Genomic DNA, 16,232 nt, shown 5'->3' on the forward strand with positions numbered 1-16,232 from the left:
TTGATGAGTTAGCCATGAATTGGACGAGTCTATGATTTCATGAGCTAACCAGGAGGATTATGTCGTGACACTTGGTCACTGAATCTTGATTTTAGTATAAACACAGCTTGGCAATAGATGACGTGAGAGTTGACCATTGTTGGGTCTAGTTGTTCTCATGCTTGAGGGCAAGCATGATTTGGGTGTGGGGTGAATTAATAGGGTGTGAATTGTTAGTAATTTTATTGTTAATTTTCCTTTTTGTCCTTACCAAATATTGTTATAATTGTTAACATATACTTATATTTGGTCTTTGGACCTATCTACAAGAAGTGGAACTGAAAAGTACTAAAAAGGGGGACCTTCTTGAGACAATTGCTCCACATGTGGGAGGCTTATAGCGAGTCCATCCTTTCTATTTTATATGCTTATTCTGTGCTATACTTTTAAGGACATAATAGAAAAACCCAAATTTGAATTTAATACAAAGAGTACTTATGGAATAGCAATATATTCAAAGATTTATAATTGTGCCTAAAATAAGTACTAGAGGAAAAGGTAAAATAGCAAAGAGTTTTTTTTTGGTTCCCCTTATCAAGATCTGGCATAAAGAGTGACTTCTAATACGTCGTTGATAGCACAAACAATCACTCATCATTCTCTTTCATATTTAAAAATAGATTAATTTTCTATACATTAATAATGTATACAGTATTAAATCTGAATGGATACTATTTGTTTCAAATTTTGAATTTTAAATTTTAATTAATATTAGTTGTCATGCATTCGAATCTAATAGCATATACAGTGTATACAAGATTAATTCTTAAACAATTATACATATTGTGGTGAATGAAAGTTGGGGGAGGCGATGAAGAGGGGACACCATATCAACAGTGTACATAAGTTTCAAAGAGAAAAATCATAGAGGGACTAAGAGCCTAAAAGTCATCGATTTGGGTCCTCATTGCGTCAATGAATGATTTCCCATCTAGTTCACGGGAAAAAACGCTTTTAAATAGTCAATCATACTAATTCTTCTGAAAATTGCCGGATTTTCAGGGGTGATAAGACTTGGCGCTGCACCCATGTCACCATCCAGTTTTGGGGAAAAGAACGTTGCAATGGAAAGCCTTTTGTTGTGCAAATTCACAGTTGCCCGATGCTCAACACTCTTGTAAATCCCATTTGTCACAATCAACATCTCAGTTAAAAACGTCACATTATTCCCAACTGTGTACTATGTAGCATACATTCTCATAAAAGTTCAATTAGGCTCAATAATAGGATATGGTTAACAGGGTAATCTTGTGAGTCCACCTATAACTACTGTTATGCCCCAAAAACATTGGAGATAGAATTCAGAAGCAATACCCTGATAGATCCAGGACATGATTTGTAAGTAACTCATGTAATTAGCATTGAAATCAAGACAAAAAGTAAATTCCTTTCTGAAAATCAAAACAAATTTGTCAGGGAAAAGAGTGAGCAAGTACTTTTTTCAAAACGATGAAAGGAAAGTAGCTTGAATTTTACCACTCGTACATCACAGGTAAGCAATAATTTGGAGGGTGGGGGTGTAAGGGCATGTACAATACTAATTTTGAAGTTATTATGCTCGAGTTTTTTCAATATATGACCTTTTCATTCATATATTTTATGCTTTTTTTGACTTTATAAAGATACGTGTTCTATTAAAGTAGTCAATATTCTTCCAATAAACAACATTCGTTTAACTCTGACAAAGTAGCCAAAGTTAGAAGTTTAGGCACAAATTTGTCAAAAGTTAAATTTTGGGATGAAAGCTACACTTTGACCTTGCCTCATTTTCTGGGCGGTGCAAGTTGATAATTAGTCTTACACATCAACCTAGTGTAGGCATACTAATCATAATCGGAAAGATTATCTCTTGAATCCTATTAAAATATGGGAAGGACATTCTAATTTCCATATATGTTCATAATTGTAGAAACCAATTTGAAAATATCTCATAAGGGAGGCCAAAAACTAGATAGATGTTGTAATTGTATAAACAGAAAAGCAATTTGAAGAGATTGTTCATATTCACATTGCATCTTGGGAGAAAGGATTTTGAGCATGATTACCTCTAAAATGTCTCCAACATTGACCATGAATGCATTAGGAAGTGGTACAACAGGAACCCAAGCTCCAGCCTTTTTGATTTGGAGGCCTTCCACTTCATTGACTTGAAGCACTATGGTAAGCCCAGCAGCATCAGAGTGGGGGCAAAAGCCCATCACTAGCTCAGGTTGGGGACACGGTGGATAATTGTTCATCCTCATTGATTGCAGCCCTTCTTGAAAAAGCATTGTCATATCTTCAAGCTTCATTCCTAATGCTTTTGCCATTTGCTCAAGGACCTTGATGGCAAGGATTTTCAATTCCCTTGAGTACTGGTCTAGAGTTTCTCTACAATGTTAAAAAAAAATGTAAATAAAAAGTAAAGAATATCCAATATATAATAACAATGCACAATGCTTTAGATGTTAACTAATTTTTGATTCATGCAAGGATGGATGTTTTATCATCATCTCACGATGACATGGCTTATTAATTTTCCGCATAAAGACAATTAAGAAGGTAAGATTTAAGAAAGGGATAATTTCATAAACCTTCCCTAAGATTTTTAACAATTTTATTGAGCTCTCTTAAGGTTTAAAAAATTACACCTACCTCCCCTAATTTGACACTTTTGGTAACCAAACCTTAGACTTGGTCAAAATTTTTAATGAATATCCTAAAATACCCTCAACTTATAACGTTTGAATTACTTTCCAGAACAATCATAATATATTTAACACAAATATACAAAAAGAGTGTGAAGTTTTTAACACCATAGTTATTATTTGATAAGCAAAGATGACAATAGTTCTATCACTATGATAAACTACTTTTAATGGTGATTTACCAGGGTATGTATTTTTTAATTTGAAAAAGAAAATACCGTCATAATTCTTTCAGAGTTTGTAGAATTTTGGATCGGTGGAACTATCATAGCTTTGTAGCAATTTTGGGCTTTTTTTTTGAGTTAATGTTGCTTTTGGTACCAAAAACAATCAGCAAGTAAAAATTAGATCACATTCAAAGTCATAAAAAATGTCACTAGTAAAACATTTATGCTATCAATGTTTATATTTTATGGTTTTATTGGCAAAAATATAAAAATGGGGAAATAAGAATAGAAAAAGAAAAGAAAAATAATTATTAATACCATTCTTTGTAAAAGTATATCTAACAAGAGAGTTTTATTAAAATGTTAAAACTAATATTATCATTTTATGTGGGCAAAGGAGGTAAATGTTATTTTTATAACCTCGAAGGAGCTCAATGAAATTATCAGAAACCTGAGGAGAGGTTTCTGAAATTGTCCCTTTAAGAAAAGCAAGAGAGGATATATTTTTCTGTATGAGAGAGAGAGAGAGAGATGATATAATTTATTTTTTATCAATCGTCATGATCTACTCTATCCATACTCTAACCTATTCTAGGGGAGACCCAACGAATCTATTGGGGAACCAACGGGGATTGAATCACCATCGAATCAAACTATTTCTCTCTAATCTATTTTAGGGGAAGGCTCAATTGAATCCATTGAAAAACCGATGGGAATTGAATCACCATTGAATCAAACGTACGCACTCATATGGATTTGAGAAAACCACATATAGTAGCAAAGTGATGTTGGGTAAGATTTGAACCTTTAACCTCCCACTCCACCAAGACTTTAAGTCATTGGGTGGCCAATAGCCATATGATTAAAAGAAGAGAAATGTTGGAAAACAATTAAGAATGACTCCAAGGTAAAAAATTAGAAGACACTTTGTGGCTGATAAGCTGTCTTTTTTTTTTCTTTCTTTCTTTGAAGGAGTGGCTGATAAGCTGTCTTGATCATTACACATGGAATTTTATTGAAAGGATAGTATTTGATGTTTCATGTCGTACGTCGGCCCCTAAGACACTACGACTTCCAAATAAATGCATCTACATAATAAAAAATATATATATTACGTACACTCGGATATTCTCTGCTACAATTTTTCATGTAACAACATTTGGCTTTATTATTGCCTCCTCGGTTTCAATTATATGTTTAGTTCTGGCGGGCTACCTACCAGCATTATCAATTTTTTTTTCTGAATAAAGCATTTTAGTCATCAATGGAATACTTTTTATAAACAAATTGTGACCTAGAATAAAGAATAATTGAGTGGTTATTGTCTTTTTTACCCCTCAACAACTGAATGAGACATATATCATTATTTTTTTCGACAAAACAAAATTCACAAACAGTGAGTAAGATGCTGCATAACCATTGTCTACATCTTTCTTTATTTACTGTTCTTTAAGATTTAAGACAAAGTACTTAATTACCTCATCAAGTCCTTTATTACTTTGCTTATTAGAAGTGTATATCTCAGTTCATAACTTTTGATGATTACAAAATAATTGGATGCTACTAACATACTTTGAAGAGTTTATTTCAGGATTTGGAACAAAAACCAGACCAAAGACTTGAAGCTAAAACTGGATCAAGGTTTGACAAATTACTGAAATTGCTGTCGGACGCACAAAAGAACCATATAGGACCGCCGACAACCATTGAGTAACTTCGGACGCATGAAGAACTCACACTCGGACGTCCGAAGGCAACGTGTCAAAACATCTATGATCACTGACCTCGTTCGGACGCAGAAATTCAGAGCACCGGACGTCCGACACTACCAACGGCTAGTTGACCTTCCAGCTACCTTCTATCCGTTGACAGCATTAATTGAAGAATTTTTTGGTCTCCTATAAATTGGGATTAGTCAACTCCTCAAAACAACTTTTACACATTAAGTCTACATCAGATCTTGAGTGATTCAAGTGTGTGAATACTCCAAAAAGAAGATTTGTACTCTTAGTTGTGTAGTTTCCATTTAGCTTTTCAAGTGTGATTCAATTTTTTCAATAGTGTAGTTTTGTGAGGGTTATCCGTGTGATTGTAAAACTTCCTTGCTTGATCGGGTGAAACTTGAGGCAAGGAGGAAGTGATCTTTCATTTGTACACAAGAGATTGGTTGAAAGTTGGTCATATTGAAGAAGCTTGATATATATAAAGTGATATTCAAACTTAGTCAAGTTTGAAGTTTGGTTTGCAATTCCATCCCTTCATTTACTGTCTTGCTATATATATATATTGCTTACCTGTTTTACTCAAAAATTACTTGTGCTAATCCTTCAACTGCTTTTCAGTGAGGTCCTCTTGAAAAAGAAAACTAGGTCGAAAAAAAAAGGGATAACTTATATCTTGGCTTGTTTTTAGATAACCTAATTCACCCCCTCTTAGGTTGTCTTCGATCCTTACAATTGGTATCATAACTTGGTCTCCTTGAGATTAAACTCAATCGGTTTGAGAGTAAAAATGACAACCAACAATGCCATGTTCTTTGAGGGACAACCTGTCACCAGACCTTCTATGTTCAATGGGTCAAATTATGTGAGTTGGAAGGAGAGGATGATCATTTTCTTACAATCTATCGATATTGAGTTATGGTTTATTGTGAATGAAGGTCCGTTTGATGCTTCTACTATTGATGCAGAGACAAACTGGCCGAGACCAAAAACAAGAAGGGAACTAATTGCTGAAAATCGAACTCATCTCACTTTGAATGCCAAGGCGATAAATGTACTGTACAGTGCTTTAGACTCAAACGAATCTGTTAGAGTCAAGGGCTGCAAATCTGTAAAAGAAATTTGGGACAAACTTTGAGAAATACACGAAGGTAGTGAAAATGTGAGAGAACAGAAGAAATCCATTTTGGTCACAAAGTATGAATCCTTTAAGATGGAACTTCACGAAAACATCGACAAGATGTATTGTAGATTCAATGATCTTATTAAGGATCTAGAAATTCTTGATAAAAATTACTCTCTTGGTGAGAAAAATAGAAAAATTCTGAATGCTCTATTAAAGGATTGGGAGAGCAAAGTAACTGTCATTGAGGAAGCCAAAGATCTGAACACTTTATCTATTGAATCCCTTATAAATTCACTAACCTCTTACAAGCTAAAACTCAAGTCTAAGGTGCAGGAAGAAGAAGACACAAAAGTTAGAAAGAGCATTGCTCTGAAGACTTCACAAGAAGAAGATGATACAATCTTTCTGGATGAAAATGACATGGAAGGTGATGATAGTGACATTGCACTCATCACACGAGGTTTCAAAAGAATACTCAACACGAGAAAATTCAGGAAATGAGGACATAGCAATTCCTTTCCAAATCAGTCCAACAACTTCAGAAATAAAGGAAAGTTGGAATTCAATAAAAAGCAAACTGATAAGTGCTTTGAATGCGACCAACCTGATCACTATGCAAATGAATGTCCAATGAAGAAAAAAAAGGAGAAGAGTGAATGAAAACTAAAATTCAACAATTTTCAGATTCCCTGGAATGACTGCAATTTAAAAGGAGAAATAGAAGAAGAAGAGGAATCTGCCCAAGTGGCTTTCATGACCATTGGAGATGAAGAGGTAACCCAATGTAACTCTCAAACTAATAGTGATAGTGAGTCTGATGTTGATATTAATTCTTTCCTAGAAAAAATGCATAACAGCTTAAAAGAATCCTATGCTAGAAACAAGGAACTAAAGCAGAAAATTAGCTTTCTGATACAAGATAATGCAAATCTTTTTCGAAAAAACAAGTGTCTTAAGCATGAAAATGAGAATCTGAAAAGGATTGAAACTGATGTGCTTGCTAAACTTAACAAAAAGAAAAATTTCTGTGACATGCTCAGAAGTGAACAATGCAGCCTAAAAAGAAGGATGGATGATTTATGTCAATTGTTACATCATATAAAACATAACCGCCTTCAAAAGAATGACATTGAACCTCACTTTAACATTCATCAGATAAGATTGAATCAAAATAGAAATGAGTTTGCTATCCACAGGAGAAGGCAAGTCAGATTCATTAAACCTGTCCATTTGATTGATCCAATGACAGTATGCAACTTTTGTTGTCAATTTGGTCACATGAATAGCAACTGTTATGTTAAGAAAAATATGAGAAATGGAATGAGATGCATGTGGATTATTAGACATAATGCTAACCATGATGGACCCAAAAAGTAATGGGTACCAAACATTATATTGTGGACTACTACGTAGGTGAACCTGGTGAACACTGTTAAAGAATCAAAATGGTTCATAAATAGTGGACGCTCAAGACATATGACTGGCGATGCATCACAGTTCATCAAACTCAAGCCAAAAACAAGTGGAAAGGTTACTTTTGGAGACGATAATAAAGCCAAAACTGTTGGCATTGGTGATGTTAGTAAGAATGGTCAGACTTTTGTTCATAATGTTTTTTTAGTCGACAACCTGAGTTACAATTTGCTGAGTATTAGTCAACTATGTGATAGGAACCTACTCGTGTTATTTAAGAAACATGAATGCCTTGTTCTTGACTCAAAATTTAATATTGTTTTCAAAGGAAAAAGAGTTAATAACATTTATGTGGTGATTCTTGAAAAAGTTGATGCTTCCAGCCTTACTTGTCTCAAAGTAGCAAATAAGGATCCCTGGTTGTGGCACAGAAAGTTTTGTCATTTCAATATGGATTTGCTAAAAGAAATTTCCAAAAAGCACCTGGTTAGAGGACTTCCAAAACTCAATTTTTGTAAAGATCTCATCTGTGATGCTTGCCAATTTGGAAAACAAGTCAAGACATTTTTTAAACCAAAAAAATATGTTTCTACCTCAAAACCCTTAGAACTCCTACATCTTGATTTTTTTGGTCCAACTCAAACCACAAGCCTTGGTGGCAAGAGATTCTGTTTTGTTGTTGTTGATGACTATTTTAGATACACTTGGGTGATATTTCTTGCACATAAAGATGATGCTTTCAAAAACTTTACTTCCTTATTTGCCAAGGTTCAAAATCTGATTGGTTTGAAAATCATAAAAATAAGAAGTGACAATGGCACAGAATTTCATTTTTGTGGATTTTCAGAATTTTGTGACAGCAATGGCATTACACATGAGTTTTCTATTGCTAGAGTACCTCAACAAAATGGAGTGGTTGAGAGGAAAAATAGAACTCTTCAAGAAGCTGCTAGAACCATGCTCAGTGAATGCAATTTACCAAAGTACTTTTGGTCTGAAACTATAAACACTGCATGCTATACCATGAACAGAGTTCTCTTAAGACCAATCTTGAACAAGACTTCATATGAGCTGTTGTTTGATAAAAAAACCTGTAGTTGGTTATTTTAAAGTTTTTGGTTGCAAATGTTTCATTCTAAACATCAAGGAGCATCTTGGTAAGTTTGATAAAAAATTTGATGAGGGGATCTTCTTGAGATATTGTGAAAACAAGAGAGGCTTTAGAGTTTATAATCGTAAAACTCTGATTATAGAAGAAGTTATATATATCACTTTTGATGAATCTAATGATGACACTTCCATGAGTTGCAGTGAAGATGATGATACAGGTGTTTGAGAAGAATTAAAGAAGCTAACAATCAGCAATCAAGGCACAACTCCATCAGAAAATAATTCAAAGGAAGATGAAAATCAAGACAGTCCTACTAGAGAAAACAATGACAGTGACACTGGAATTTCTAATGATCTTCCAAGAGCCTGGAAATTCGTCCAAAATCATCCCAAGGAACTTATCATTGGGGATCCATCTGAAAAGGTCAGAACACGTTCTTCCTCTAGACAATTAATAGATAATTTTGCATTGGTCTCACATTTTGAGCCCAAAAATGTTGTTGATGCATTGAAAGATGAGAACTGGATTTTAGTCATGGAAGAGGAGTTAAATCAATTTGAAAGAAACAAAATTTGGACATTAGTAGCTAGACCACAAGATCACCCTATCATTGGCACTAAGTGGGTATTTAGAAACAAAATGAATGATAAAAGTGAGGTAGTTAGAAATAAGGCCAAATTGGTAGTTAAGGGATACACTTAAGAAGAAGGAATAGATTTTGATGAATCATTTGCACTCGTAGCTAGGCTAGAATCCATTAGAATGTTTTTAACTTTTGCATGTTTCAAGAACTTTAAGTTATTTCAAATGGATGTTAAAAGTGCTTTCTTAAATGGTTTTATAGATCAAGAAGTTTATGTTGATCAACCTCCTAGTTTTGAAAATAAAAATTATCCAAATCATGTTTTTAAACTCTCAAAAGCTCTATATCGTTTAAAACAAGCTTCAAGAGTATGGTATGAACGTTTGAGTGATTTTTTTGATTGAAAATGGTTTCAAAAGAGGTATAGTGGATACTACCCTTTTCACTAAACAAAGTTTGCATGATCTTTCAATTGTACAAATTTATGTGAATGATATTATATTTAGTATTACTAATGAGAGACTGTGCAAGGACTTTTCCAAAATCATGCAAAAAGAGTTTGAAATGAGCATGATGGGAGAACCGAATTTCTTCCTTGGACTCCAAGTGACACAAACCCAAGATGGAACATTCATCAATCAAACCAAATACACCAAGGAACTGCTGAAAAGATTTGGAATGGAGGACTCAAAGCAAATTGGAACACCCATGTGCACATCTGCCAAGCTTGACAAAGATGAAGAAGGTACAAAAGTTGATGAAAAGAAGTATAGAGGTATGATTGGTAGATTGCTTTATTTAACAGCTAGTCGACCTGACATCATGTTTGTTGTGTGCTTGTGTGCTCGTTTTCAATCTTGTCCAAAGGAATCACATTTAACTGCAGTAAAAATAATCTTTAGATACTTAAAAGGAACTGTAAATTTTGGCTTTTGGTATCCTAAGTGTCATGAACTTCCCTTGTGTGGATTTTGGTAGATGTAAAGTAGATAGAAAAAGTACAACTGGTATATGTAATTTTCTTGGAAATTGTTTAGTGTCCTGGTTCAGCAAGAAACAGAATGCCATTTCATTGTCTACAACCGAAGCAAAATATGTTGCTGCTGGTGCTTGCTGTGCTCAATTGTTGTGGATGAAAAATACATTGAATGATTTTGGTTTAATATATAATTCTGTACCTATGTTTTGTGACAACACCAGTGCCATTAATTTGATAAAAAATTCCATTTAACATTCTAGAACAAAGCATATAGACATTAAGTATCACTTCATTCGCGATCTTGTCCACAAGGATGAAATTTGTATTCAATAAGTTTGTTCTAAAGATCAAATTGCTGATATCCTCACAAAAATCCTTCTACTGGATCAATTTGTGTATCTGAGAACAAAACTGGGCATCTCAAAAAAAATCTCTAAGTTCCTCTTTGGTCACTTCTATCGGACGTCCGATAGATTAAAACGGACGTCCGACAGTGTTCTTCATTCTTTTCTGGAAAAATTCTGGTTCGGACGATAGCGTCAGACGCGTCACTTCGTTCGGCCGTCCGACACTCAAAAATTGCTTCATATAAGGAAGCCACCTAACTCATTAAGTTCATTTACTTTCTTTGTCTCGGACGCAACCCTTCAGTTCTCTCTCAAAATTCAAAATTCAAATTACTCTCTCCTCTAATGAAGTTCCAAGAAATTGATCCAATCGACACCATTACACCCCTATTGCCCGTTGTCTGAACATAATAACCTCTTCCAACTTCCAACTGCCTCATATTTCCCTAATTTATATCAGAAACCCTAAGCATTCAAATCTGACTCCTTGTGGTTAGTTCGTGCATCACCATTGCACTCTTCATCTATATTATACACTTTGTACCACTCCCTACATCAACATCCAACTACATTACATCATGGTTAGGATTAGAGGTGGTTCTACGGGGTCGGACGCTCTTTTAGACTTAGGGATGAGGACATTGAAATTGTGGAACCATCTGCCAAAGTTTCCAAAAAGAAAACTGCAAATAGAGGTGGAAAAGTGAAGCAAACTGCTCAAAAGAAGCAAGATGCTCCAACTGTTGAGCCATCTGATGAGAAGATGGAAGAGCAACACTCTGAAGAAATGAAGGAACCCACCAATGCTGAAGTGATTGTCTCGAAATCACCTGGGAAAAGAAAAAGGTCTGCCCAAAAGGGAAGTACTGATAAATCAAATGTAGAGAAAAATGTTGAAGTTCAGCACACCCCTAAACCATCCACCAAAAAATCTCCACGGACAAGACCTGAGGTCCAGAGTACTGAGTTATCTGCCAAGCAAACTGCAAAAAGGAAACGGTCTGGAAAGGAACCAGTAACTCAGCCTACTAAGGAACCTTCTCCTCTGCCAAAATTCATTGATGATGAGGCCAGAGACAGATTTGAGTTGGTCTCACAAAAAGGGTTCATCACTCAAAGGACCATTTCCCCTCCTAAATTTCGTAAGCTTGACCTCGAACCCATCATTAAGCTCTTTGAGTTCCAAAAATGGATTCATCTTCTGTCCATTCCCAATACTTTTTACCCTGATATGCTTTATCAGTTCTTTGCAAATTTCAGAAAGGGTAACTCACACACTGAACTCATCTCTAAGGTCAACTCTGTAGACATCACGTTAACTCCTGACATTGTGAATTCCATTCTGAAAACAAGCATTGAATCTGGTTTTAAAGGAAAAGTTGCAAATTTCTTTTCATATGAAGAATATCCCTCCGCTTATCATCATTTTCACATTGCTAAACTCATGACCTATTTTCAATCACATTTCAACACTCCTGCTGAGGCAAGATTAGAAGATCTTAGCCCTTAGAACTTGATAATTTTTACCATCATTTCAAATCTGTTGGTGCCCACTGATGGCCACAGAACTTATGCGAACAAAATGGAACTTTATCTCTTTTACTGTTTTGTTGAAAAAGTCAAAATTGACTTTAGTTTTGTGATGTGCAAATTTCTGTTCAAGATTAGCAGTGATAGTCGTAGGAAGCTCTCTTATGGAAAATTTCTGACTCCTATCTTTGCCTATTTTAAAATTCCTTTTACTGAAAAATCACCCAAAGACAGTGCCTCAACAGTTTTCTCACAAGCGTATTTTGAAAGAAAGAATCTGAAATTTTTTTAGGGCCATTGGTGTTATAAGGAGACTGTTGCAGAAACTAGAAGAAAAAATCTTCACGAAACCTCTGTCACTCCTAGAACTCCTTGTGATCAGTCCATGTATGTCTCTCCATTCACCATCCACCCTAGAAAATCAGCTAGCAAGTCATTCTCTTCCAATTCTGAGGTCATCTCCTTGCTCGAGAACCTCAAACAACATATTCTGCTCATTGAAGATGGTCTCATGATGACCATGTCTCCTGTCCAGCAGTCCACCTTTGTTGAAAAAAGGAATCTCCTCGTGCCTCCAATCCCTGAATTCAATGAAAGTGCTCATCAAAAAGAGCCTAGACCTCAGCCCACAGAGCATACTCCTGGTACTGAATCCACTCCAGAGGCACATGCTTCCAGCTCTCAGCCCAAAGATAAAGGCAAGGCTCCTGTAACTGTGGAGACAACTGAAGATGATGATGATGAAACTGAGGATGAAGTGGATCTTGAGCAGTTTCGTCTAACTAGGAGAAGGCCTGGATCATTGAAAATCACCATTTAAGCGCTACTAGGATTTTGCATTTCATCATTAGGACAATAGTTCATCTTTTGCATTGAAAAACTTTTGCTATGCTATGTATTGAGGATCATAATCCTCTTTTGGTCTGTAAAACTGATATTATTCTGTTAACTAATGTTTCTTTTTTATAAATGGATGCTTTTATCATTTGCTGTGGATGAATGCCTTTATCCTTTGCTGATAATGTTGATATATTGATCTGGTTTGTCAAATTGATAATGTCTATTGAATGCTGACAAATTTGATTGGTATGGCTGCTTTATGATGACAAAAAGGGGGAGAAAATGAATATGGATCGTATAAGTGAGGGGGAGTTGTAAAATGGATATGGATCATATAAGTGAGGAGGAGTTGCGTATACTCTGGTCATGAAATCTATAAGGAAGGGGGAGTCGAGTTGAGGAGGAGTTGAATTCTTTTTTATCCATCCAATGTTTTGTCATCATCAAAAAGGGGGAGATTGTATATCTCAGTTCATAACTTTTGATGATTACAAAACAATTGGATGCTACTAACATACTTTGAAGAGTTTATTTCAGGATTTGGAACAAAAACCAGACCAAAAACTTAAAGCTAAAACTGGATCAAGATTTGACAAATTACTAAAATTGCTGTCGGACACACAAAAGGACCATATCGGACCGCCGACAACCATTGAGTAACTTCGGACGCATGAAGAACTCACACTCGGACGTCCGAAGGCAATGTGTCAAAACATCTATGATCACTGACCTTGTTCGGACACACAAAATCAGAGCACCGGACGTCCGACAAACGTTGCTGCTCTTCGGACGCAAAACACTGGAGCATCGGACGTCCGAAAGAAATAAAGAAGGATTTACAAGTTTACTTTCGGACGTATACTGTGGAGGGACCGGACGTCCTAAGAATTGCAAGAAATCATCTTGAACTCACTGTCTTCGTTCGGACGCAGAAATTCAGAGCACCGGACGTCCGACACTACCAACGGCTAGTTGACCTTCCAGCTACCTTCTATCCGTTGACAGCATTAATTGAAGAATTTTTTGGTCTCCTATAAATTGGGATTAGTCAACTCCTCAAAACAACTTTTACACATTAAGTCTGCATCAGATCTTGAGTGATTCAAGTGTGTGAATACTCCAAAAAGAAGATTTGTACTCTTAGTTGTGTAATCTCCATTTAGCTTTTCAAGTGTGATTCAATTTTTTCAATAGTGTAGCTTTGTGAGGGTTATCCGTGCGATTGTAAAACTTCCTTGCTTGATCGGGTGAGACTTGAGGCAAGGAGGAAGTGATCCTTCATTTGTACACAAGAGATTGGTTGAAAGTTGATCATATTGAAGAAGCTTGATATATATAAAGTGATATTCAAACTTAGTCAAGTTTGAAGTTTGGTTTGCAATTCCATCCCTTCATTTACTGTCCTGCTATATATATATATATATATATATATATATATATTGCTTATCTGTTTTACTCAAAAATTACTTGTGCTAATCCTTCAACTGCTTTTCAGTGAGGTCCTCTTGAAAAAGAAAACTAGGTCGAAAAAAAAAGGGGGTAACTCATATCTTGGCTTGTTTTTAGATAACCTAATTCACCCCTCCCTCTTAGGTTGTCTTCGATCCTTACAAGAAGGGAATTATATAGTTCAAGTCCTTTATTTCAGTGATGAAGATTTATTGCGTACTTCTGTCTACCAATTAATCCCTGATTTTCATAAAATAAAATCAATGTAGTATTTGTAATCTATTGATTTCCCCTCTCCTAATTTTTCCAAATCTCTAATTACAACCCTTAATTCATAAACTTCCATGTAATGTTGGTATTACAAAGATAATCGACATTGCCACTGTAGAAATAAAGGAGCAGAGGACATAAGGAATAAATTAGCAAGTGGTAGTATATAAAGAACCAAATTAACCACCATTGCTATAATAAAGGACCAAAATGTTCATATTTCCATCAATTAAAATACATGAAAGAATCAAACCGCCACACTTAAATAATGTCTCTTATTGTAAATCCAGTTTATAAATCATAAAAATCATCATTATATCTCTTTACAATTTCGATTCTAGACTTTCAGTTTCTTTATATATATCAAGATGTTGACAATTTATGTAAAAGAAAATAGAAAGATTACAGGTACGGTGATTTGCAAAGTTACAGACTGCTACTAACCACTTATTTTCTTAACCTATTACTAGTCTATGATCATCTTATCCCTAGCTTTTAAGTATTTTCACCCACAAAATTTTACAAAATTTTAAAATTTTAGACAAGTGTAGAGAATTTTAGACGCTTATGACTTTCAAAAGTTATACTGTGTGTGATGTTACTATAGTCCTCATGTGTTTGACAACATTCATCATTTAAACTTAATGTATTTAGATCTTAATATATTCGAATACATTTGATAACCAAAAATTGAATATCTGAATTAATTAAGTGTCATTAAATTTTTTAGGCAAAACTTGCTATAAAAAATAAGTGATAAACTTTTCACTTATCACCGAATGTGATATACACTCAAATGTATTTGGTTTAATACTTAATAATTCAATAACTTAATGGATTCAGATTTCAGATTTCAGTTTTCAAACTTCAATTTTATCAAATGCATCCTAAATACAATGATATGAATGTGTGTGTGCAAATTTTCTTGTACCTGAATGGAAGAGGAAGGTTGGGAAGTAAATGAGGTTTTCTCAAGTGAGTTGGCAAAGTGACCATGTAAAACATGTCAGCCTAGTCAAGTTTTTGTTCCTCAGATACAACAAAGGCCTGTCCATATCCTTCTACATTGCCCGGTTCTTGGGCAAATCTCTTCTTCTCTTCAATCGTCAAATTGAAAAACTTTTGCATCTCTAGTTTCAGTTTGTCCACTAATGAAGAGCTCACTCCATGATTAATCACCTGGTGACAAATTGTACAGTCACTAATTATTTGGTGCTGACTATTATAACACTTCTCCATTTTAACAGCAGGCATGTATATCAATTTAAATTAGATGATTGTCCTTGTATAACAATTCAAAGAAGATCCTAGGAAAAGCAGGAAAGAAAAGGAGATCACTCCTATTACATTCTAGTCATGCATTATGTACTACTGCTAGAGATAACCAAATGAGTTCATATATTAAGGTAGGCATGCTTGCTTTTGACATAAAATTTCTGGATAATTACAAGAAAAGAAACATTTCAATATGAAAAAAAAAAACTTGTGGCAAGATGTATCATTTACCTACAGTCCTGAAAAGTCATATTTATTAACATAATAAATATTTCAGAATTATTTTATTCCCTTGAAAGTAAGTTAAAGTTGTGGTAAAAACCAAATTGAAATGACTAGTAGATTTTGAGGAAATACTATTACAATCAGACTCCATTATTAGGTCAACAACAGTACCTAATATATACATATACAAATACGAAATGACAAACCTGGAAGAAGCCCCATTCTTTGCAGGCAAAATGCAACTTTTCAAGCTCTGGATTCACTGATTCATCAGAAAGCAACCTTTGCATGTCAATTACTGGGATTTCCTCTGTGGAGACCCCATGAAGTTTGGTTGGATCAGGTCGTATGTATCAGGGTGGAACTGATGCAAATTTCTCCTTAGCCAACTCCTGAACATAGGGTACTTTTAGAGAGCTTCCCAAATTTATCATACCAGATTCCATGTTTGTGGTTTGTGTAAATCTCTA

At 34.9% G+C, this 16,232-nt stretch overlaps 1 pseudogene; it reads right to left on the minus strand.

Annotated features, from left to right (window-relative positions):
• Positions 1-798: 798 nt before the first annotated feature.
• LOC113708430 (oxoglutarate-dependent flavonoid 7-O-demethylase 1-like) lies at positions 799-16,232 on the minus strand (annotated as a pseudogene).

The sequence above is a fragment of the Coffea arabica genome, chromosome 9c (assembly GCF_036785885.1).
Source record: "Coffea arabica cultivar ET-39 chromosome 9c, Coffea Arabica ET-39 HiFi, whole genome shotgun sequence".
NCBI classification, from domain to species: domain Eukaryota; kingdom Viridiplantae; phylum Streptophyta; class Magnoliopsida; order Gentianales; family Rubiaceae; genus Coffea; species Coffea arabica.